This window comes from Hemicordylus capensis, chromosome 5 (genome assembly GCF_027244095.1).
Source record: "Hemicordylus capensis ecotype Gifberg chromosome 5, rHemCap1.1.pri, whole genome shotgun sequence".
Classification (NCBI taxonomy): Eukaryota; Metazoa; Chordata; class Lepidosauria; order Squamata; family Cordylidae; genus Hemicordylus; species Hemicordylus capensis.
In genome coordinates, this window is record NC_069661.1 from 94,972,111 (window position 1) to 94,996,312 (window position 24,202).

At 42.3% G+C, this 24,202-nt stretch overlaps 1 long non-coding RNA gene across 3 annotated transcripts; it reads right to left on the reverse strand.

Annotated features, from left to right (window-relative positions):
* Positions 1–44: 44 nt before the first annotated feature.
* On the reverse strand, positions 45–23,973 carry LOC128326968 (uncharacterized). Of its 3 annotated transcripts, none has more exons than XR_008308368.1 (4): positions 23,738–23,973; positions 11,503–11,684; positions 968–1,026; positions 45–444 (listed from the first exon to the last, which is right to left on the reverse strand). It is a non-coding gene; the product is annotated as an uncharacterized LOC128326968 (long non-coding RNA). The 3 variants fall into 3 exon arrangements; XR_008308367.1 differs by having other exon boundaries at positions 45–595; XR_008308369.1 differs by having other exon boundaries at positions 45–595; positions 23,172–23,973.
* Positions 23,974–24,202: the final 229 nt, after the last annotated feature.

The following is a 24,202-nucleotide window of genomic DNA, read 5'->3' on the forward strand; positions in this document are numbered from 1 at the left end:
TATCTTCATATGGAATCCCCACTGCCCAATCACCATGGTGCTTCATCTCCACTGCCCTTCATCTCCACTTTACAATCATCATTGTAAAGCTGCATTCCACCATTATAAGCCCTATTTTAAAAAATCAGTCATAAAATCCTATGCATCTTCCCCAACCACCTGAAATTTGGTGTGAAACAACTAAGTGACCAGCACCACTACTTGTCCAAGTTTGAGGCATATCCATTAAGAAATGACCAAAACACAAGAATTTGAAAATTTATCCACTAAGAAGCTGTGTTTCACATGCAACTCATATTCAGCCAATGGTAACATACTTTTATTAATTTTGTTCCTTTAGTTTTACTTAGGACTGAAACTGTCTACATCAGAAACTGCTCACAATCTGGTCTAGTCAATTTAACCACTCCATTGACTTGCAGAGGCTCAGGCCTGGTGCTGTGCCTGCAGTTAAGAACAAGGAAAAAGGCTTTTGTTTTGCTTGCAGGGAGTTTCCCCCTGTCTCTTTAATTACATGTGTACATTTAATCAGTCGCTCTTGTTAGATGAAGATCAATGTCTTTGTAGTGATAGGGTCAAAGTTGTTCCTCTTTTCCTATAGAAATAAGATTAGTATTTATCCTAATTATGCTAGATAGCAAGAAACTGGGAGCATATAAAATGGAAAAACTCACTTCCCAAATGGTAGGTTTTTCTGTTACCATGGCCAGGATAAAAAGTGACGTAGACTATGTGGCATTCATACATGAGACTTTTTCAACTCCTCTTCCAATAGCTGCCTCCTGCCACCAAAACCATATCCTAAAGTTAGGGGTTCCCTTTAGAGGAGCACCCCTTGAAGCACAAGAGCCTGAAAGTGAAACACAACATTCTCCCCACACCACCATGCATGCCCAGAAGTGCTATAAGTTGGCCTGATCAGAGCCAGTACTTGTACATTTTTATGACCTAAACATGAGATGAATACCTCCTCTGTGTTTTTCACTCTTCTGAACCATTTAAGCATCTGGTTTATTCTTGTGGTTGCTAAGAAAGAAGCACAGAACACCAAGTAAACTCTTTTCACAGAATCATTAAGTAAACCTTGTTGCAAAAACACAGTGCAAAGATAAATGTATCATTGCCAACATGTGGCAGAGTTGGCCTTCTGTAATGTTAAGACACAAGACCCATGCCCCATATTTAAAATACTTGGCAGGGACAACACAAAAATTGGATAAGAACTACAGCAAGAACCTCACAAACATAACAAGTTTAAACAGGATTCAAGCAGGCTGGTGGTTTGCATTGCATAAGCACATTTTATAACCAAGAACAGAAATTATTTAGACTCAAGTATGGTAAACAACACGGGCCTTCTGTGACAACTGAAGAGACAAACAGTGATTCATTTATAACTTGCCAGAAAAAAATAATACCTTAAACGTGGACTATATTCATTATTAAATACCACCATAACTGGACAAGGCTTCAAAATCAGTTACATAACTACAGAACAGGGAGGACGCCTGTCCAGATTAATATACTGGCATATAAAGCAACTATAATTCATTGCAAATAGGAGAATGAAGTTATCCCTGCCATTTAGCAGGAATCTGTCTTCTTTGCTAACAGTACTCTATTAAGCACTAAGTACATGATTGGAACTATAATAGAGAGCTGGAGAAAAGGTTGATTGGATCTACTGTTAGTTCCTTGGATAATTTGCAACAGATCAGTCAAGATTTTGACCCACAACTACTTAACAAGAGCAACAAGTTCTATCAGTTTCCCTGCTTCTGTTTGTTGTGTGTGTGTGTGTGTGTGTGTGTGTGTGTGTGTGTGATTATAATTTAACTAATTTTAAGGTTTTTAATGTGATTTTTATGGAGTTTTGCTGCATTTTAACTTTTCTAAACTGTCTTGGGATGTCTTATGAAAGGTGGTATAAAAATTGAACAAACAAATAAATAAAAAGATGCTTCCCCCCCCCACCCAAATTAGGCTGTTTAAATCCCTGAGCTGTAGTAATGTAGATATAGCTCTGTACTTGTATATGCAAATCATTCTAGTGCATTGTTCATAGAGTGGAAACAGTAATTGGCTCCACTCTCTAAGCCATACCCCCCCCCCGCAAGCCGCTGTTTTGCATTGTGCATATCAGGGTCCTTGTTTTTAACACAGGGATTCTGAAAGCCTGAAGTCCAAAGACAGGTCTCTGCCTAAGAAATTTACAATCTAAATTTCAATAGTGAGATAGTCAGAAAAAGTGAGTGGAGGAGAGGAGGGCAAACAACAAATTGACAAAAAATAGAGTTGTGTGCACGTTGTTTCAGTTGGAGGTGAGGACCAAGGGATTAAGGCAAAGTCTTCAAGCAAAAGGTGTGCTGAGGAAAACTTTGAAGGCAGTAGGGGTGCAGCTACCAGTGTTCAAAGATGTCCAATGAACAGAGACCCCCATGCTCCCAGGGGCCCTGCAACCTGCCCCTCACCCCTTCCCCACTCCAGCTTGCTTCCTGGCCTGCCACTCCTCATGCCCACCATTTGCCTCCTGCCCTGCCAGTCCTCACCACTTCTGCTCCTTGCCCCTACTGCTGGGTAGCCGGTTCACACAGCAGTGGGGGTACTCCATGGCATTTCTCCTCACTCAAATGAGGAGAGAAGCCATAGAGCCCTTCAGCACTGTGTTAGTCAGCTAAGAAATAGAAGACACTTATGCAACCTGATGCCTAATCCAGGCACATGTGCGCCCTCCATTTTGTAGCCTGTCCTGTAACAGTAAGGGGTCCTATGGCTTTTCTCCTCATTCGTGAGGAGAGAAGCCACAGAAACTTCCCCACAGCTGCACAAACTGGCCATTGAGTGAAGAGGGTGAGGAGCAGAGGGGGCAAGGAGCAGCAGGGCAGGAGCAAGCAGCAGGGATAAGGAGTGGGGGGGGCAGAAGAAGGAGGAGCAGCAGCAGCAGGAGGTTAAAAAAATAAAGTAACAAAACTTCACAGTGCCTTTGGTGGCACACACAAAGAATTAAAGGGGTGAGGCAATGTTCATTTATTGAACATAGGCCCTTGCTGACCTTGCTATGCCCATGGGAGGAAGCAAATCAAAATGTGGCACTACATTGGATAGGAGTTTCAGGCATGAGCAGCAGCAAAGAAGTGAGCAAATAAAAAAGCATAGGTCAGCAGAAATTCATCAAGGATATCTGTAGCAACTCATTGGGGAAGCTGCACTTGTTGAATTTCTGCCTGGATGCATCCCTCCCCAGCCCAATGTCCAGCTGACAGACCAAGGCAAAATATGGGTGCATAAGGCCTAATTTCTAAAGCCAGCATGATGTATGAGAAGTGCAAATTCTAGGTGTTGAAGTTAAGATGGGCATCTTAACTTCTCAATTTCCACATTTTTTAGAACATAAGTGAAAACTGAAAGCATCTTAACTCTTATCTTAAACCAAAGGTTTTTGGATTTCTTCTAGCACTGCAATTATGCAATGAAGAAAAATTGAGTTTTTAAGGAATTAAGGGGGACATGAACGGGGAAGGAATCATATCATTTATGATGTCAAGGGCACTTTCCAATGGGGCCTGAGAGCTCTGCACAACCACATTCTAATCTACACAATTGTAAAATAAATAAATGCAAGGCTGGCCCTATCATGATCCAGTCGCTCCAAACACATATTTTGATGATCTCAAAATGCTGCAAGTGATCAGTTCTTATTAATTACATTATTTATATCCTGTTTTGACCCTCAAGACAACAAAGAAGTTTACAACATGAAAATATTAAAAAAGAAAACTTAAAACAGCAGCAGTTTAAAATAAAAACAGAGCTTTACCCATAGACTCAAGTGCCTCTCAGATTAATAATAACCTTCCTTCTGAAAACAGCTAACAAGGAAACCAGACTGATCTTCCTGGGAAAGGAGTTTCACGGTTGTGGTGCTGCCTAAGGGTGGCACCAGAGGGGAGCAAACGCCCTTCATAAAAGTGGCTCCCCACCACCGCCCCCTATTTTTGTTTCATAATTCTATGGTAGCTGCCAATCAATCAGAGAGCAGGGCCTCTGAGACTAATATTAAAACATAGGTAGTTTCACATAAGAGAAGATGATCCTTATAGTAAACTTGTCCCAGATCATTTCAGGTTTTAAAGGAAAAAATCAGCACCTTGAAAGGAGCCTGGAAGCAAGCTCAATCAATGCAGCTGAGCTAAAAGAGATATAATTACGTATAATTGCTATTGTTTTGCTATAGCAGGGATCAAGGTCAGCTAGCCCACTAGGAATCTAGGCGGCTGCCTAGGGCACCAAGTAGGGAGGGGCACCAACATCCTGGGTCATGTGTGCCCCCACCTTCCTTCCCCTGCCCCCACGGGCAGGTGTACACACCATCAGAGTCAGCCAGGCAACTGGGTGATAGGTGACCATAGGTGAGTGCACACACCATCTAATCCTGCCAGCCACAGCCAGAAAATCAGTTAGCCAGCCAGGGCAGGCAACAGGGATCACCCGCCTGATGGGAGACGCATGCCTTTCTGATTTCTGGGGGCAGGGAAGTACCAAAGTCAGGCTTCGCCTGGGGCACCCAACTGAGCAAAGAGGCACCTTTCAAAGTGATGATTCTCTTATACTGCGCTGGGAAAGAGTAATTGTCCCTATCCAACCCTAAAACAGTGTTGTTGTTTCCCCAATGGGTGTCTGCTTTTGGGGATGGGGAATCAATCTTATTCTTGTTTATTTTTCTATGTAAATCACTTTGTGAACTTATTGTTGACAAGCAGTATATTTATTAATTAATTTATTTATTATTATTATTATTATTATTATTATTACTGCACTTTTTGTGTGTGGAAGACTGATCATGTGGAAGGAACATATCACAAGCCCAGTATCAGGGGTGGGCACAGACCTAATGACCCACACCAACTTGAAGGCCCATACCTGCCCATCTGGGATGCAGCTGACCAATCAATGGGATTTCTCCCAGGCCTCTACACCATCATAGGAGCTTGGCAGAAATGCCATTGACTGGTGGAAGTGGGGAGGACACACTGCCAAAAGCCTTGGCAGTGCCTCATTTCCAACTTCCAGAGGGAAGGAGCTGAAGGGAGTTGCTGCCAAAGATAATGGGAACACCTCTTTTTCACACACCTAATTAGGATGCCATGGTGGTGAGGGCCCATGGTCTGGCCTGGCCCTAGGTCAGACCCAGCACAACTCTACAGTGGCCTGGCCCTGCCCTGCCCTCCCCTAATGCATACTAAAAGACCAGATACCTTCTTAGCTCTGTTTTTACTGCTGTAGTCTCTGACTTTTATTAGCCTGTCCACTATTTGCATCCTTAGCTTGTGGAAAGGATTATACCCATAAACCAATTAAAGGATTGGAAGTGCAGGAGAGATGCTGAATGAGCTAACTGAGAAGTAACAGAGCAATGGGCTTTCTATCTACTGATGGAGACAGCTGGAATAAGGCAGGCACAAATTCTCTAATCTATTATATAAGCATTATACAAGAGATGTGAACTAGTTCAAGAGATGTGAACTAGTTCTTTTTGTTTGGCTGTGCCAAATCAAACTCAAATGTACTCTGGCTTTCATTTCCCACACATCAAATTAGACAATCTAAGACATGTGGCCTTTTAGTATGCTGGCCAAAATAAAATAATTTAACTGGTGTATCAGAGCTCACAGTGTAATCTAAGGCTACAGTCCTGAAGCTGCCGTCATCTAGCCAGCACGATCTACTCCATCTGGTCTGGGCTCTTTCCTATCTCTCTCCCAGTGTTTTTCAGGCCCTACTAAATGGAAAAGCCATAGACTAGACCTGGTACCTTCTGCAGACAAAGCATGTTCTCTACCACATAGCTACTGTATCTCCCATTGGGGTGTGTGTGTGTGTGTGTGTGTGTGTGTGTGTGTGTGAGAGAGAGAGAGAGAGAGAGAGAGAGAGAGAGAGAATACTTGATTAACAAAATATCATGTGCAGATGTTTTGACGTCTGCCTTTTTCAATTGCTCTGATGTTATATGAAAGGTACAGTAGCTGCAGTAACCAATATAGAATGTCCATTACAAAGTGTTCAGCAGTCTAGGATTGGCTGCTGTGGACAAGTCATGTGCCATCTTCGAGAATGAGGGCTCCTGGGGCTTGTGTCCAGAGTGCATGGATCCAAAAGTTATCTTTTGCTTCCAATTTCACTACATGCAGTGGCAGCTCTAGTCAGTGATTGACAAGCCAGATAGTGTGTGTTCCGGTTCACCAGTGTTGAAATGTTTGGCTACTGGTTGGTCCAATCTTTTTGTTATAATTGCTGACTTGTGATTATGGAAACATGTACGTAGGTCATTTGTTTTCTTACCCACATACTGAATATAGTTAGGCAAGGCAATTCAATAATTTAGCTAAAGTTCTAAATTAGAATCTTGGTAAAGGCTTGTAGCAATTTGGTTAGAGTTCCAAATCAGAGCCTGCTTAGATTCTTGCAGTGGAAAGTGTCTGGAGAGCAGAGAAGGGAAAACAGAAAGACAAAAGGAAGGGGAGCTTAGAGAAAGAAAGAGAGAGATTAAATGTTAGTTATTACCAGTCTTTCCTGGGCATATTCGGTGTGCGATGACTGGGTACTTGGGCCTCCTTATTGAGTAAAGCATGGGGTAGAAGTGGCTGAAAGAGCGAGGGGGCAGCAGCAACCACAGCTCTTTTATGGGAATCCTTAGAGTCCAAGGGTAACCTAAACCACATCCTCCAGAATCTGAAGCCAATGTGGCCTGGCTGGGTATTCAAAAATGTGCCCTGAGGCAAAAATTGTTATTTACCAAGCAATTCTCCTTCCCTGTAGGATGGGTGAATCCGTGCAAAACAAAGGTGTCTATTATGGGCTAGACGAAATCATTTTAGGTGTACCTTGCCAAATAAAGGCAAGAGCGGCAATGCAACTGTGGATGTGAGCTAGTGAGATAGGTCTCTGTTTGTTTACTTACCTTGAGCGTCCGGTGTCTCTCAGGTGCAAATATATGCTCCTATAGTTTGCTAACAAGCTATTCCTTCCTGGTTTTTCTCAGTCAATTCATCAATTGGGTTGGGAAATGTGCCCATTTATCTGTGCTCCTTTTTGAGAGCCTTTCATGTTATTTCTTAGGTGAGAGGATTCCTCCCCTGAGTGATTTACCTTCAATGGATCTGTATAGCTTTGGCTATACCTTGTTAGCAAGGTGCAGGCATATCCTGTTTTGGTCTGTGAGACAGCTTGACCTGAAGGCACGCTGCCAGCAAAGCCTGCACAATTGACCTGCTCTGAGCCAAGTCTTTTCAACTAGGCAAGGTGAGAAGTTCATGAGGCTCATGATCCCATGATCCAGTGCTGCTGATACATCTAATAGAGGGGTGCTCCGCAGCACTACCCCAAAACATAGCTTACTGAAATGTAACATCCAAACAGATTCAAGAAAGGCAGACAGTCACCCAAGTTCTGCCTTTGTCAATATGAGATCTAGCAAAACCAGATAGTAGCAATAGGTATCACAGCATTATATTCATTCATTCATTCATTCATTCATTTCTATACCGCCCTTCAAAAAATGGCTCGGGGTGGTTTACACAGAGAAATAACAAATGAATAAGATGGATCCCTGTCCCCAAAGGGCTCACAATCTAAAAAGAAACACAAGATAGACACCAGCAATAGTCACTGGAGGTATTGTGTTGGGGGTGGATAGGGCCAGTTACTCTCCCCCTGCTAGATTAAGAGAATCACCACGTTAAAAGGTGCTTCTTTGCCAAGTCAGTGCTGAGAAAAGAAAATCAAAAAATCAAACCTTCATTGATTCCTTCCTCCTCTCTTTATGTAAGGGCTCTCTGTCTGCCTCCCAATACCTTTGAATACATTTTGAAATTCCCTCCAAAAGTGTTTCCCTGTCCCTCCTCCCTCCCACCAGCCAATGAGGGCACAGTTGCCCATGCCAACACTTGATTAGAATGGCAACAAACCAACCAACCAAGAAGCAAGGAGATCTCAAGCCAATCAGAAGCCAGTGCCAGAAAATCAACCAGCAAGGGGGGGAAGCCTGCCAAAATGGCTGCTCAAATCACACAAATCGACTTGTGCTGAATCGGGGCTGATTTGATTCAACCTTGAATCAGTCCCTCATTTAAGGGGCAATTCGATTCATAGTCAAATCCACAAATTGCCCCTGATCTGGCTTGAATTGATTCATGCATGAATCAAATTGCACATCCCTAATTGAATACCACCTCTATTGTGGTCCTAAGCTAGCTGATCAATACATTTCATGTCAGAGAGTTGTAGTGGAGTCCTTGGATGGGATTGCACGCCCCCTGAAAGATCAAGTCTGTAGCTTGGGGGTTCTCCTGGATTCAATGCTTTAACTGGAGATGGCAGCAGTGTCTAGGAGTGTCTTCTGCCAGCTTTGGCAGGTAAGTCAGCTGTGACCCTAGGGCTTACTTCAGTAGGAGGAAGTCCTATTGAATATAGACATAGATGGACTTATTTCTGAGTAAAAATGCAGAGGATCAGGCTGCTAAGCATAATTAGTCAGCTGACTGTGCTGTTTATTATATTTTTACCCTACAACATGGCTGCCTTTACTAGCTATTGATATATCTTCTTCCCTAGTATGTGTGTGTGGGGTGGGGGTGGAATTTCATGAAGAGGTTTGTGTGTGTTTTAAAGCACTGGAACAATCAACTGGAATACAGGGCATTTATTTGAAATTATGTTCCAAAACTTGATGTTCTAAAGCACACTGCATATTATTGATGATGGTGACAGGAGGTAAGGGATGTTTGGTTCGGTTAGAAAATGTAATAAAGAAATTAATTGCCAGTTGAATTTAAGGAAAGTTAGCAGAAAGACGTCATTGATTTAGTCCATTGTTCTGGCACTAAATGTAAGGATTAGACTCATGTGGCAAACCTGCAAAACAAATCTTAACAGTGACCAAGAAGAACATAACGTCCAGTAAAGTTTTTCAAGGCTAAACCGGAGACAATGTTGCAAATGTTTTCCTTCATAAACAATGAAATTTATACGTAATTTAGTAGCACAACATACCCACAAGGAAGAAAACATGCTTTCAAAATAGAGCACCATGGAACATTTGCAAAGGGATTTACTTTCCAAGAAAGGAGGTATGAAGACATTTTAGGAGAAAATAAGGTCCCTTCTGTTCTAGTAGTGAAAACACTACACATGATACAACAGAATCCTATATATGTTTAATTAAATAGAAGTCACACTGCATTCAGTGGTGGAGCTTACTCAGCAGGGAAATGTGCATAGGAACTGCAGCCACAGTTTATTTTTTCAAATACTTGCTTATTATGATAAGACTTCTCCTTCTGGTTATGTATGCTGTGTATAGATATAATTATATATGCTGTGTATAGATATCATACAGGGATTCTTATACTTTGCCCCAGTAAGCTTCCATGTATGCTGTATCACGAATAAAAAAGGTTAACATTTAAGATAAAATAAGGCAGGAAGATCAGTTAGTGGTGCTCATTTTTTCCCCTATTTGTGGACAAGCAGAAAAGCTTTTTTTTTTTAAAGGATCTCCTAGATCAAGTACAGCTGGAGCTGGGGCAAGAAGTGCCTAATGGAAAAAAGCATGGGCAGGTGCAGGGACAGATTAAGCCTTTTGCTGACAGTAGGCAGCCAAGGATTTTCCGCCCCCACCACCGCAGTGAGGAAGCTAGGGATGGCATCAAGGAGGAAGTCCATCCTTTTTTCTTTCAAAAGCCCACCACTGCAGCGGGCTTTTAGAAGAAAAAGGGATGGACTTCCTCCTCAACGGCACCCCTACCCTCCTCGTTGCGGTGTGGGGTGGCAAATGGTTTAATCTCTCACTACTACCGCTGCCACTGCCACACAGCGGCAGTTTAAAAAAATATATATTCAACTTCCCCGCCACAAGATTTGCCGCTCCCCCACGATTTGCCACCATAGGCAATTGCCTCTATTGCCTATGTGGTAATCTGCCTATGGGCAGATGAGGTGGGGAAGTAAGACAGGGAGGGGGAAAGGTTCAGCTCTATACCATTTTTGAATGTAAAAATAAGACCCCATTCCATCCTGTTTTAGAAATGATTGGGGCAAACGCATGAATAACCAAACCTGGCTGTCCACATCAAGTCAAATCTTGTTAGAGGTTGTTGATTTTTACCCACAATAGGTAAAACAGCAGAGCACTAAGGAATGAGCACACACTCCAGTTACAGAGTAGGTAGCAGAGGATGGTATAGATCAGTGATTCTCAAACTTGGGTCCTCAGGTGTTATTGAACTTCAACTCCCATAATCCCCAACCAAAGGCCACTGAGGCTGGGGATTATGGGAGTTGAAGTCCAATAACACCTGAGGACCCAAGTTTGAGAATCCCTGGTATAGATATTGCAGCTGTTTAGAGAAAGCACATGGAGATTCTTGTAGAACTAAATACTAAACATTTATTGGTTAAATACACTTAGATAGGAAAGACCTATATCTAATCTAAAGGACTACATAGTGGATAGGAAAGGAGAGAGAGACAGATGTTTCCATCTGCTCTCTAGGAGGAAAGGAAGGATTGTGACTCAGCACAGGAAGTACAGGAAGAAGTCAGTCCAGGGGTCATAGAGTAGGGACAGATAGGGAGACCCTGACTCACTGTCTCTACTCCCAATGCCCCGGTGGTCATTAGGACAGTTGGTGCAAAAGGTCGATGTACTAGAAGTTCATCTCCAACAAATCTGGCCCCAATTTTGACTTTTCAATTTAGGTGTTTCATTTTTAGCATAGTGGTTAGAGTGTTGGACTAGGGCCGGGAAGACCTGAGTTAGAATCCCCAGTCAACCATGAAACTCACTGGGTGACTCTGGGCCAGTCATGTCTCTCTCAGCCTAACCTACCTCCCAGAGTTATTGTGAGGATAAAAATAACCATGTACACCATTCTGAGTTCTTCGGAGAAAGAGCAGGATATAAGTGTAAAAAAAAAAGTTGAAACCTTGCATTGTGCTTGCACACCTTTGTTTTCTATATTTCTAAGCTTTAAGGCTGCAGAGTAGATTTCAGTTTGTAATTTCTAATCTTAATTGATTTTCACCTTTCCTTTAGCAGCACTTGTCCTGCTTGTCTTGCCTGCAGAGAAACCAAAGACTTTGGAAGGATCATTGGGTGATCATTGGATCTGGGTGAAGGATCTTCACCCAGAAACAACACAATTTACTGCAGGAATTGTACAATAAGAACTGATGTTCTACAAAAACCGATTTTGCTTCGTTTAATCTGCAGATAGGCTAAAGTATTTTAATGTGCTTTGCTTTGAACTACTAGCAAGATGCAAAGCTTATTTTAACTGTCAGAGCTTTGTCTGCTTATGCATTTATGGATTGTCTCTAAAAAATAATATTTGAAGAGAGGAGATGTACAACAAATCCATATACCATTGGAGTTCAAAAACCTTTTGGGAGTAGTTGCCTCCTAAGCTTGTCACAGGTTAATGGCTTAAAAATATATGCTCTTACCTTCTTTGTTCATGCCGCTGTCTTCAGCCAAGCTACCTAACAACCTTTTCTGTCTTCAGGCCAAACTGGTTCTTAAGTATCCCTGTGGTGGCAGTAAGTGGGAGGGAGGAGCTGCCCTGCCTGGAACCACTGGAAAACCTCAGTGATGCAAAAACAAATGCAGCATGACACTTTAGACTCAGCTGATGGAGAACAAAGACAAACATGAAGGAGACATGAAGGAAAAAAGTCAAAGCAATAGTGTGAGGGAGGAAAGTCTTAATAATCTCTAGTGCATTTCCCATGTAGTAGTTGTCTAATATGCAAAAGCAATACCAGATCATGAACCCCATAGTCAAAACAGCCTCTGTCTTCTAGGCACACAAATTAAAACATTGGGATGAGGTCACATCTATTCTAACAGTTGCCAGTATCCCCTTTATGTAGACCAACCTAAGAACCAATTGAGATGCCCAGGAAAAACATGTGGTACCATCCAGAATGGTACTACCACAAAACGTAAATGGGAGGTTCAGAACTTAAAATATTCTCTTGAGTTAAAAACAGTAACACTTCACACATACACACACACACACACACCATGACAGGGAGAAGGCTAAGCTAGAACTTTCTCCATGGCATTCCAGCTTTCTATGGGTAGGGTTTTTTGTTTTTGTTTTTAATGAGGTGGAACATTTAATCACATGATCTTCTACATGCATTCTGAAGTGGCTAGAATCCTTGGATGGCTGTATCATGTACATTAACCTTAACACTTTTGAAGCAAGCTTCTTAAAGTTATATTTAACAACCTTATAACTTTTATTGGAATACTTGCAATTTTCAGATAACAGAGGCTGGGTGAATTTATATGGCAGTGTTACATTTTTAACTACTCTGGGAATCTAATTGGCTGTTCAATGACAGAGCTTAAAATGATGATGAAGAAAGGCTAAAATAGCAATGTTTTGCACATCAATAAAACATGCTGCTACTGAGCATTTAATCATGGTTACAAAGGTTATCAAAGGTTATTCTGAGTTTAATCCAGGCAACCAGAAGACCTTAGCAAAAACAAAAGACTTGTATATTTTTTATGTCCTTATGTAAGTGACTGGCAGAGATCCAGCTCTCCCCTTCTAATGCATGCCTGAGTCAACAGTGCATCAGATACTTTGGAGAAATTATAACAAGAGAAAAATGTGCAATCCTCTTCCAATTTTTACTGCTTTGGTGGAGTTGGTGAAGGAAGCTGGTTTCTTTCGGTGTTGTTTTTAAATATATATATTTTCAGTATTGGGCCAATTTAGAAATTCAGTGACAAAAATGAATATATTTTTTAAACCGGATGCTCTTCCAAATTGCCCATCAAAATATTGCCATTCATGTCAAATGGCAGTAAAAAATCATGGTGGCAGGGGTGGTGGTGAAACTAACCTGTTTGTGTGTTATGAAAGTGGACACACTGTACACAGCTACAGTGTGTTAACCCCCTGCTCTCCACAATTATAGTGTTGGTCCAGCATTATAATAATGGCTGGACTCTCTCTGAGTACATTTGTCCAGTGATGGAGCAAGGCAGAGGGGCCTGATGTTCATGTCCCCGCCCCCCCGCACAAAACCTCCCCACCCACCATTGCCAACACCTTGCTGCTGGTCCCATTCCTGCCACCCTCCACTGCTTGCCAGCCAGCTCACAAGCCAGTAAGAAGCTGGAAGGCCCCATTCCTCTCTAGGAATAAGACCTTCCAGCTTCTTACTGGCTTGCAAGCTGGCTTGCCAGTGGCGGCAGGAGTGGCGGCAAGGTACCACAAGCAGAGATGGGCAGGAGAAGGAGGGGCAGGTGAGAAAGCTTGTCCCCAGACCCTGGGTGGCTCATGTTTTTAGAACACACTTGCCCAATTATAGCTCCGACCCTGCATTTGTCTCTTCAGACAAATGCTTTCAGTATGGAGAGGAGGGGATGGGATTAAAGAATATGCCAGTGTGGGGGTGGAGCTTACAGGCATCCTCTTGAAGACACTTAACTTGGGTACACTGTGCATGAGTAGAGAAGCTGCTGTGGTGTCATGGCTAAGAGACTGAACTGCAAATCAGGACTCCCCTGGTTTGAATCTCACTGCTGCTATAGCTCTGTTCAGACATTATATTGTAACTGTGTTCAGATATCTATACACTTGTACATGTTCATGTGTGAACAACAGTACCTGTGTTCATTTTAAAAGTGAACCTGGATACAGGTCCCTCAAATGCAGATAGGAAATGCACTGCTATAACTGAATTCAAAGTAACGTGTGAATAACTGTACCTATCTGTCCCCATGTTCACTGTACACTCATTGTACGTGTGTACAGTGTTTGAACATAATGTGTTAATAGGGCTCAAGAGTTCCCTAAGTGGCCTAAGGCAAGCCACTTTTCTCTCAGCCTCAGCTCTGCCTGCTGCAATATGGTGATAACCATACTTGCTTACTACATAGTTGCTGTAAGGATTTAATCAAGATAATACCTTTAAAACGCTTTTTGTTTTATTTATTTGTATTTATTGATTGACTGAATTTCTATACCACCTAATATAGAAATCTCTAGGCAGTGTATAGATTAAAACATAATATAAAATACAAAATATTTAAAATTTCTAAAACAGATATTATCACAATAGATGCATCACAATAGATAAAAACACATTAAAATTTAAAAATTTCACACTTCAAATTTCAAAAAGTGCTATCCAAATGCTTATTGTTATTAAATAAAGCTCTGGAATCACTTATAAAACTTGGCAAACTTGTGAAACAGTTTTGTCTGCACGAGAGAAAAACAGACTGATTTTGTTAATCTACAGTAGAAACTGCTCAGACATTTAAAGCAAAATATGAACCTTTTAACCACCTGCCTTTGGTTTAGCATGACTCAAAAACTGACATAATCAAATTGTGCCATACAGTGTACAGTCTAGCTTTTGAAGTGTAAAATATGACAATGTTTATACCCTCAATTTCCACTTTTTAAAAATCCAGGAAGTCTCTTGACTTCATCACACACAACCTTCATTATTTGTATTTTGGCAAGTAGCTGAAATGTCATCCTATGCTTGGCAAGCCAAACCAAACCATTTTGATATTGCCCTGCTTTCCAAGCATACCCAGTTCATTCACTAACCCCTGGTCCTGCACTATAGCTGGGCCAAAAAAATAAAGCCCTATACGAAACCATGCAAAGGGTGGGGCTCTTGGGGACGGACTTGGCCAGAATAGCATGATAATGTATGCAAGACACTCTCAGAGAAACTGCCAGCTGCTCAAACCACAAGCTTTTAATTTTCATGCAGGTAGAGATGGTGTAAATATGAGTAGGCACTGTTAAGTAGAATATAAATTCAATTAAAAACCTTTGATTTACAGGGATAGTTATGGGGGTGGCAGCTCCAACTGAGCTCCAAAAAGCAAGGAAATTCTATGGCCCATGATGTTCACACCATGAGGGCATGAGACCTGATGTCTAGTCTGAGATATTGTATTGGCCTACAAAATCATAACTATGGAAACACAATTTGGCTAGGTCCTCCATGTCGAATGCACTGCCTGTGTAGGCTAGTGGCAGCAGCAAAAGCTGGAGATTAGCGTTACAGCAATGTTTAAGAAGCTATTTGGTAACATGTGCCTTGAGCATATGATGAGTGCTTTTACCTCAGCAGGCAACAGCTACAATGTGTTCAGGACAAACTGTGTTTCTATGGGTATGATTTTGTAGGGCAGTATAATATCTCAGACTGGACATCAGATCTCATGGCAAAACAATGCATGATTCATTGCTTACATGAGCCAGCATTTTTGCACTGCTCATTAAAGCACACCCACTTAAAATATTTTGGCATCCAGAGCACATAAATTCTTTATTTTAAATCTATTTAATATTGTTTCCAGTTTGTTTTATAGTTTGTGTTCATTTTTGAAGCATAATTTAATATCCCTTACTGATATTAAATATACATCTAATATATTTTTTTATAATTAAGAATACATCCTGCCTGCATAATGGTCAGATATGTTTAACTAGGACTTAACAAGTAAGCATTATAAGATATGTATTTGAAAGTATGAGTCTATAGGGAAATTTCATAATACCTCTTTTCTCAGTGTGATAACTTACTAGACAGAGAGGCTCTTCTCATGATCGGTGAGAAGAGCCTCTAGAGGGTTTGCTAGGAGAGCAGGCTAAGTCCACTCTCCTTTCAGACGAGCAGTTTGCTCTGGGCAGCTGGATTGGCTCTGTTATGGAGCAAGCGAGGGCTGGGAGGATCGGGGGCCACGCAGCCCCCAGAAACTCCAGTATGCCCTGCGCAAGCACGCAGGGCATACTGGAGAGACCCCAGAGCCAGGAGGCTGCTCATGAGTAGCCGCGGCGTGGAGCCATGCCACAGCTACTCATGAGCCAAAAAGCCAGGTTTGTGGAGCACTCGCTCCGCAAACCCGGTTTAAGGGGCGTGCTACTTGAGCGGATTACCTGCTCAGGAACCACCGGGCTCGCAGCTGAGCCCGGTGGTTCACACAGACTGCAAAAATTGGGCTAGGCTCCCTTAGCCCAATTTTTGCAGTCCGTGTAAATAGCCTCAGTGTGTGTTTAGATAAGCTGAACGAATGAATAAATTACTCATTTTTACTGGAAGTTGCTTATCATGATTAGAGACAGCAACATTTTATATAACAGAACTTTATAACAGAATACTCATTCTGAACATTTCAGAATACCTAGGTTTCAGCACTGATTCCAGAACACCACAGATAGCATTACTTTTTCCTTGGTGAAAATGACATTGTGATCCTAAACCAGGCCTGTAAAACTTGTGAACTACCAACCTCAATGCAGCTCAGTAGCCCTTGACAGCTATTTCTTATTCAGTGGCAAAAACGGAATACATTCCCAGCACCAGCACAATGGCAGCAGTATCACTTGCACAGTGATGCCAGGATTCCAGTGACTGATTCTAGGCGCCTCAGTGCGTATGCACACGTGTTGGCCACTTCCGGTAGGATGCACACCAGGGCTGCAGGGAGGTACGCTGCAGCCCTGCGACAGCAATTTGGGGCACAGAGCTGGCTGGGGGGTGGGAAGCAGCAGGGCTGGTAAGATCACCCTCCCTGACCCTTAAAGCCCTCCTCCACCTCTGAACCAGCTCAAATGCCAGACTTCCGAACTGGTTTGGTGCTCCACAAAAGGAACACCGAACTGGTTCATGCACATCCCTAATCTCAAACTAATCTCGAACATCAATGGCTGACATCCTGACTAACCAAGTGTGTGTATTCCTAAGATCAACAAAGCACTAGCCCCTGTGCTGGTCTGCCATGCTTCAGAAGTGCAGGAACTCTCCCACTCTTGTGTAAGAGTGCAAATACTGTACTGCTTGGACCTTGCCTGCACTCTCTGAGAGCGCACACATCACCTGACCCTCAGCCACACATTTGTGGTCTACACCTCATTAGACAGGATGTCAGCCAGTTGCTCAAAACAAGGGGGGAGGTGTTACATAGCTTTAAATATTATTTTAGGGGGTTAGGGTATCCATATGTTTGCAAATTCCTGCCTTAGGGGTTAGAGCTGTAGCTCACTGGTACAGCATCTGCTTTGTACACACAAGGTCCCAAGTTCAATCCCTGGCATCTCCAGATAGGGCTGGGAGAGACGGCTGCCTGAAACGTTGGAGAGCTACTGCTAGTCACTGTAGACAATACTGAAGCAGATGGACTCAATAGAAGGCAGCTTCCTATGTTCCTATCATGGGCGAGGGAGAAGGGGCCTGGTGCCCGGAGAAATTATGCTATTTCTGCATGCATCTCAAAGTGTCAAGCAGTTCATCAGTCTCTTTGCTGGGATCCACTTATCAAATGTAACCGCTGTTTTTAAACTTCCTGTGTAGAAGACAGTAACTCTTTTACTGTTGTATAAGGGTTAGTATTCTGTCATAGATTAATATATGCTTATATAAAAGGAAATTAGATTTTTAAAAAAATAATTCCATGCCTGTTCTAGCTGATAAGAGACACCCTTGACTGCATTTTCAGTTATGTCGGAGTGCCCTGTACATTATGCAACCCTGCTTCACAGGAAATAAACAATTTGTGTGCTTTACATAACACAGAAAAACTACAGGCTCAGTCAACAGATCTTCATAAATGAATGATGTTCTGACTGAAAAGTGAAACAGAATCTACGAATCACTGTCTTTACATACAATCTTGAAATCTGCATATGCTATATGAAAGCAGCTTACATCCTGAGTGGTACTTCTGAGGAAGATCTGGAAAACTACAGTAGTTCACTGTATGTGCATCAACTTACAATTTTAAAATACTGAAGGCTTTATAGAACAATAGATCTCAGACGTTTGAACACTGTCAGTGATTAATAACAGGACTGCCTCTCACTAGGAATAGAAAATGACAGAATACAACCAATTTTCTTTAGATCCAGAGATTCTGTGACTGCAGAAACTGTTTGAAGATTCTAACAGATTATTAATTGCCACAGAATAGCTACAAAAACCTCCCAGTAGTTTAGTGCAGTTAATCTCTCTCTCTCACTCACTCACTCACTCACTCGTTCCCAAGATGTTTTAAAACTATGTCCCCAGTTATGAGCCTGCCCCCTCAACTTGTTTCATTTCCAAGGCAAACTAAGAGCTTTTCAAGATGGTAATAAAGTGCTAAGGATCAGGTCATAGTTCAGTGGAGTAAGGTCCCAGGTTCAGTCCTCGGCACCTCCAGGTAGGGCTGGGAAAGACGGCTGCCTGAAACCTTGGAGAGCCACTGCCAATCAGTGTAGACAGCACTGAGCTAGATGGACCACTTGTCTGACTTGGTATATGGCAGCTTCGTATATTCCTATGCAGGAGCTTGAAAGCTTCTCACAAGTTCCAAAGGCCATCTTACAGTCCACACACACTTGTGCAGGCTTCAGTGATCCTTCCTAGTGCAATCTTACTCTTTAGCCACATGCCTGGTCAGGTACCTGCACGATTTTCACAGCATCACCTGCCTGCCAGCTCCTAGTTTCCAAGAAGAACCCACCCACTACTTTTGTGGTGACTGGGAAAAGGGACAGGTTCTTCTTGGAATGCAAAAAATTGTTAGCAGGTGGCACGGCAAAAATTGTGTGAGGCCCCTGCTTGGCATATGGCCAGAGAGTAAAATTGTGCTATGAAGGAGCACAGAAGCCCACGTGAACATGTGGACTGTTATTAAGATGGCATTTGGAGCTTGTGTGGCAGCTTGCAAAATCCTGCACTTTATTGCCATCTGGAAAAGCATTAAGGGGAGTTATTCAGTCACTTCTCCCTAGCAATGCTAACAGCTTGATGCTTTTGCATGGTGCACTAACTGTATTTTATAGAACTGGTTGTAGTAAAGACCCAACATGGTTGCAAGGACCCCCACACACTTCTAGATCAACACTGTTTTGTCATGCAAAGAGTTTTAATTCAGAAAGATTGAGGCCACTGCCAGTCCCTTCTTGAGCAATTAAGGAAAACTATAAAAGCTTCTTCATTGTTTTCATGGGCCCTACCCTGCATTCTTGATTCATAGGTGTTTGGATAGTTCAGGCTATTTTATGATAATAGTTGCATGACATTTGAACAATCCCACTTGATAATATTAAAAATTAAAGCAGTCCCTTGGGAGTGTTGTGAGTGCTACTTGCCATCAATGATGTCATGGGCACTATCAATTAGGTACTTTGATAACCATATGTAGATCTGTTGCAGAAGTACTTGCTGCACAGTTTGGAGTAGCTTTGACTTCTTTTCCCAGGGCACTGCCTGAACTGCTAATAGGTAAAGGTAAAGTGTGCCATCAAGTCGATTTCAACTCCTGGTGCCCACAGAGACCTGTGATGGTCTTTGGCAGAATACAGGATGGGTTTACCATTGCCTCCTCCTGCAAAGTATGAGATGATGCCTTTCAGCATCTTCCTATATCGCTGCTGCCAGATATAGGTGTTTCCCATAGTCTGGTCCTTACCTGCTCTCCACTGCCCCATGCAGCTTCCTGCTGGGGTGGTGCTTGGCCCAAGTACCCCAGTGAGGTGCTAGCCTACACATGGAATGCACATGGTAAGGGCCTGCTCTCCTCTTTCTTAAAGCTCCCGCTCCCCACTCCTCTCCCCGTGCTGAATCAATGCTTAAACCATGTTTTGTGCACACCCTAGTCCCCATGGACTGCACAACCCTCAGGGGGTTATTTTCTGATGGAGCAGAAGGCTTCCTGGGGAAGGGGAGGTCATTAAAAATTGCCCCTTTCCCAGTACCTCAGTTTAATTAGACTGGAAGTGGTCTATTTCTTTTGCTGCACTGGTGCTTTCTTGCTTTGGATGTCAGCCATTTGGAATTAAATCTGAAAAACACATCCAGGGCATTGTTCTATGTTTTCAAGGTAGAGATGGCATGGTGGTCAATTGTTTAGTCAAATATTGTAAAGTGATCACCTATTATTTGACCAGGGATAAGTAATCCATGAAGCCAAAAGTGTCACAGTGTAAAAGGCAGCTTTTAATTTAGTGATGGAGATATTTGTTAGCAAGGGCCAGAAGTAGAAACTGCTTGCCCCCCAGATTCACAGCTGTTAGGGCCAAACCTTACAGCATAGCTAAGTTTCTCCTACTGGCCACCTGCTATAATTGCTTGGAATTCCAAATAGGAACGGGAGGATAGTAATGAATGGCAAAGGCCCATCACTCCAAGTTTTTTCTTGTAGGAACCAGGCAGCTGATACTGATGGTGTGTGAAGAACTGGCCTGCTGTCAACTTATCACAACTGCCTTTAAAAACTGGCTTTTGTTTTTAATAGTTACTGTTATTTTGCTTAATTTCTGTTTTAATTTGTATTCCAGGAGATAACTATGCAGTGAAACCTTACCTAACATTATATAAGTGTTAATAGTTCATTACAATTTTTAAATAATGAAAGTCACCTTTCACAATAACAGATAACCACTTTCAAGGGGCCATAAAATATGTATATCACAATCTAATAAAAGATCTCCCTTAATGACAGAGATATCAACATGGAAATTGGTGTGGACATTCAGAACACAGTTATTTGGATCATTCAGACATAGTTATGAACCACCGTTCAGTGAACCTGTGATTCTCTTCTCCATCCCAGCCAAGCCAGAGCTGAGCTCACCAAGCCTGGAAGGGGGCAGAAACTGGCTGTGTGGGCTTTCTGGGACTCAGGAAGGGAAGCTATGCCAGCCAATGAAATTTAAAGCAGTAGGGGGAGCTCCTCCCTTAATTCTGGTTTGGGCAATTTGCCCCAACCAGACAACACACTCTAGCCTCTGGACCCTCAGTTTGGTAAGTGAACCTTTACTTGAATCTGGAGGCTGGTAGTAGGAATTGGAGCCACTGTTGGGACCCAGAACCACGACTCCAACTATTCAGGCATCACAAGGGGTGAATCTGAGATGGGTTTGCCTCAGGTTTCTCGTGATGTCTGAACACAGCCACACATTTCATGTTGAAATTCAAGCTTCCAAGAACCATTTTTCAAGATAAGCAGGAGTCACTCAAAGATTGCGGTGAACTTCAAACAACTTCAAAAACAGATTTGAACAGTAATGCATTAAAGTTACAATTTCCAAAGTGCTGCAGTAACGTGTGCATATGTGGAAAGAACTTCTTCTATGACATAATTGATGGAAATAATCTCAACGTTTTCATAGGTATAAACTTATGATGATAAACACATTTCTGGGTGACTGACTTTCCAACTTTCCACTCAGCATCTCATCTGACTTGGAACAAAGAGAAGACTGCTGTCCTGGAGGAACAAAGCAGCACAGAACAAAGCAATTAACTTTTTAGCTGCTATGACCCAGGAGATCAAGATGGGATGAAAGGGGAAGCAAATATTCATGACAGCTTGGTAAGAACTGACAGCCTGTGAGGGAGGTGGCTGTCCTACAGAAAATTATGCAATGGAAATCGTAGGAGCAAAATGGATTTCACTTTGTTATTTCATGCAAGTCACCTGAAAAATCTTTATGGATGGAAACGTGGGAGAAATTAAACAAAGCTTTCTTAGAATAAAAGCATCAATTTACATCTAGCTCCCAGCCTTCTAAACTAAACAGCAGCAACTCCCGTTCCTTGAGGGTTGCTTGTGTATATGATTACCAACATAGTATTCAACAATAAGAATCTGCCTTTTCCTTCTAAGTTCAACTGTGGTGAGAGGGAAACATCAATAAAACCCAAGTTAACAAGTAGTTAACAGGGTAGATAACTGTTACGATTGGGGAGGAATACAAAGATATGCCTTTTAATTGAAAAACTCTTCACATATTCTATAGATAACATTGGAATCTGCCAAAATTATGCTTGAAGGAATGCTAGTAATCTGCCTATATATTCATCAAAATGAGCATTTTAATTTTACAAAATCTGTCCCATAGTTAAGGATCTGATTTGACTTTCAGTTTTAAAAGTTGATTATTTCTTTTGGTTCAGCATGTAGGTCACATGCCCTCCTCCAGTGCACAAGCAGGCCCAGGCAGAATATCGTATAATATGGTAGGCTTTCTACATAGAAGTGGACATACCCATATGTATAAGTCTGTTCACATTTGCAGTGCATGTTTACCAGAAGTAAGTCCCATTATCTTCAGTGGGATTTATTCCCTAGTAAGGATCTGAGATCAAAAGTTACCCTCCCGCCCACTTTGATTTGTTGTGTGGGTATCTCTTCTGGTGACATGAGAGGAAATAAACATTCTTATCCCTTGTTGACACTAAAAGTACGGATGTTATTGTTTTAGCACAACTTCTTAAAATGTGACGGCTATGAGGTTCCACCGTACAGAAGCATATTGCTTACAGGGTATTGTCAAAACTCCTAGTTTACAACTTATAGAGATGTTGTTATTTTTAGCCTACTTTCCAGTAGGCTTATGAGATCACCCAGCATTGTGTGTGTGTGTGTGTGTGTGTGTGTGTGTGTGTGTGTCCCACCCCATCAACTTTGCAGTGCCTGGACCAATATGAAGCAAGTTGAGAATAATTGTAGGGACACTTAGGAACACCTCAACAGCATAGTTTGTGATGATGTCATCCACCCCGATTAAAGATAGCAGACACGTAAACCTTCAAGGCACAAGTGGTCTAATTTGTGGGCTGTCTAACTGATTTGAACCAAATTAGATACAGTTGTAACGAGTGACACACAGGGACCTCAATTTTGTAATTTGTGATGATGTCATTCATCCCAAATCAAGACCATGGATACATAAACCTTTGAGGCACAAGTGGGCCAACTTGTGAACTGCCTAAACTATTTGAACCAAATTTGCTACAGCTGTAGGGACACATAGGGATGCCCCAATGGCATAGTTTCTGATATTATCATTTTCCCCAATCTAAGATGGCAGACATGTGAACATTTGAGGTGCAAGTGGGCTAACTTGTGGACCATCTAATCAATTTGAACCAGATTAGGTACTGTTGCAGTGAGTGACACAGAGGACACCTCAGTGGTGTAGTCTGTGATGATGTAATCCAGCCTGATCCAAGATGGTAGATGTGTGAACGTTTGAGGTACAAGAGGTCTAACTTTTGGACCACCTGATTAATTTGAACCAAATTTAGTCCAGTTTTAGGGATAGAGCAAGGAAGAAAGGAAGATTAGTTCTTACAAGAACATCTTGTTCATATAATACAGTTGAAGTTCTTTCTTGAGTTTCTTTCTTTATCTTGGGGTTGAGGTACTTGGCTTGTACATTTTGTTTCTGACCTGGCTTCTTATAGAGAGCAGATTTACCCCCTGCCTCTACTTAAGCCCTGCTTCTCTCTTCCTAGGATAAGTCTTCCAAGCCTCTCCACCCTCTTAATGGCTGACCAGCTGTCCTCCAACTGGTTTTTCCTCTCTCATGGTCTTCTCTCCTGCATTCCAAGCAACATTTCTCTGTCCTTTCTGTGGCAGCTATCTGCCTATCAACCTCCTGCACATACTTAGAATAGCAGTTTACATATTTCTATAAACATAGGTTTCAAAATAATCCTTTAACTTCCTTTTGGCTTTCTCCACAATTTCCACTTTTTTCAGCAAATATTCATTGAGTCTCCAACAAAAGGATACCGTTCCCGTCTTCTTCCATAGATTGCATTTTTCAGGGGCTTGAGCAGGTTCACTTTTAAAATGAACACATGTACAGTCTTCACAATACCATATACACGTATACAATCATCTGAATATACCTACAACATAATGCTGGAATACAGTTCTGTCCTTTCTGAACATTCAAACCTTCCGGCTCCTAAGTATCTCGCAAAAAAAGAAGTTGTGGGAAAGTAGAGCACGTGGCCTTGTTTTATAATTTCCCCCCACCGCCTCTTTGCTTTGTAGCTCTCCTCGCTGAATCCTGTCAGCCAATAGGAAGTAAGCCTGCGCTGGCAGTCAGGTGACGCGTCGTTTTATGTAAGTCTGTGGCGTGGCTTAGGACTGTCTCGCGGCTACCAGAGGGGGATGGTGGTTGGGTGGGCGCAGGAGATGTCTCTTACTTACCTGTTTTAGTGAGCCCGGGCGCGCGAACGTGGGGAAAAAAAGACTTGAAACAAAGAAGAGCAGACGCCAGCGCGTGAGCGTGCGTAACGGCTAATAACGACCGAAGGCAGAGAAGCTGCTCGGAAGCGCGCACGCGCGTCCCGGTCAGCCGCCTGCCCGTCG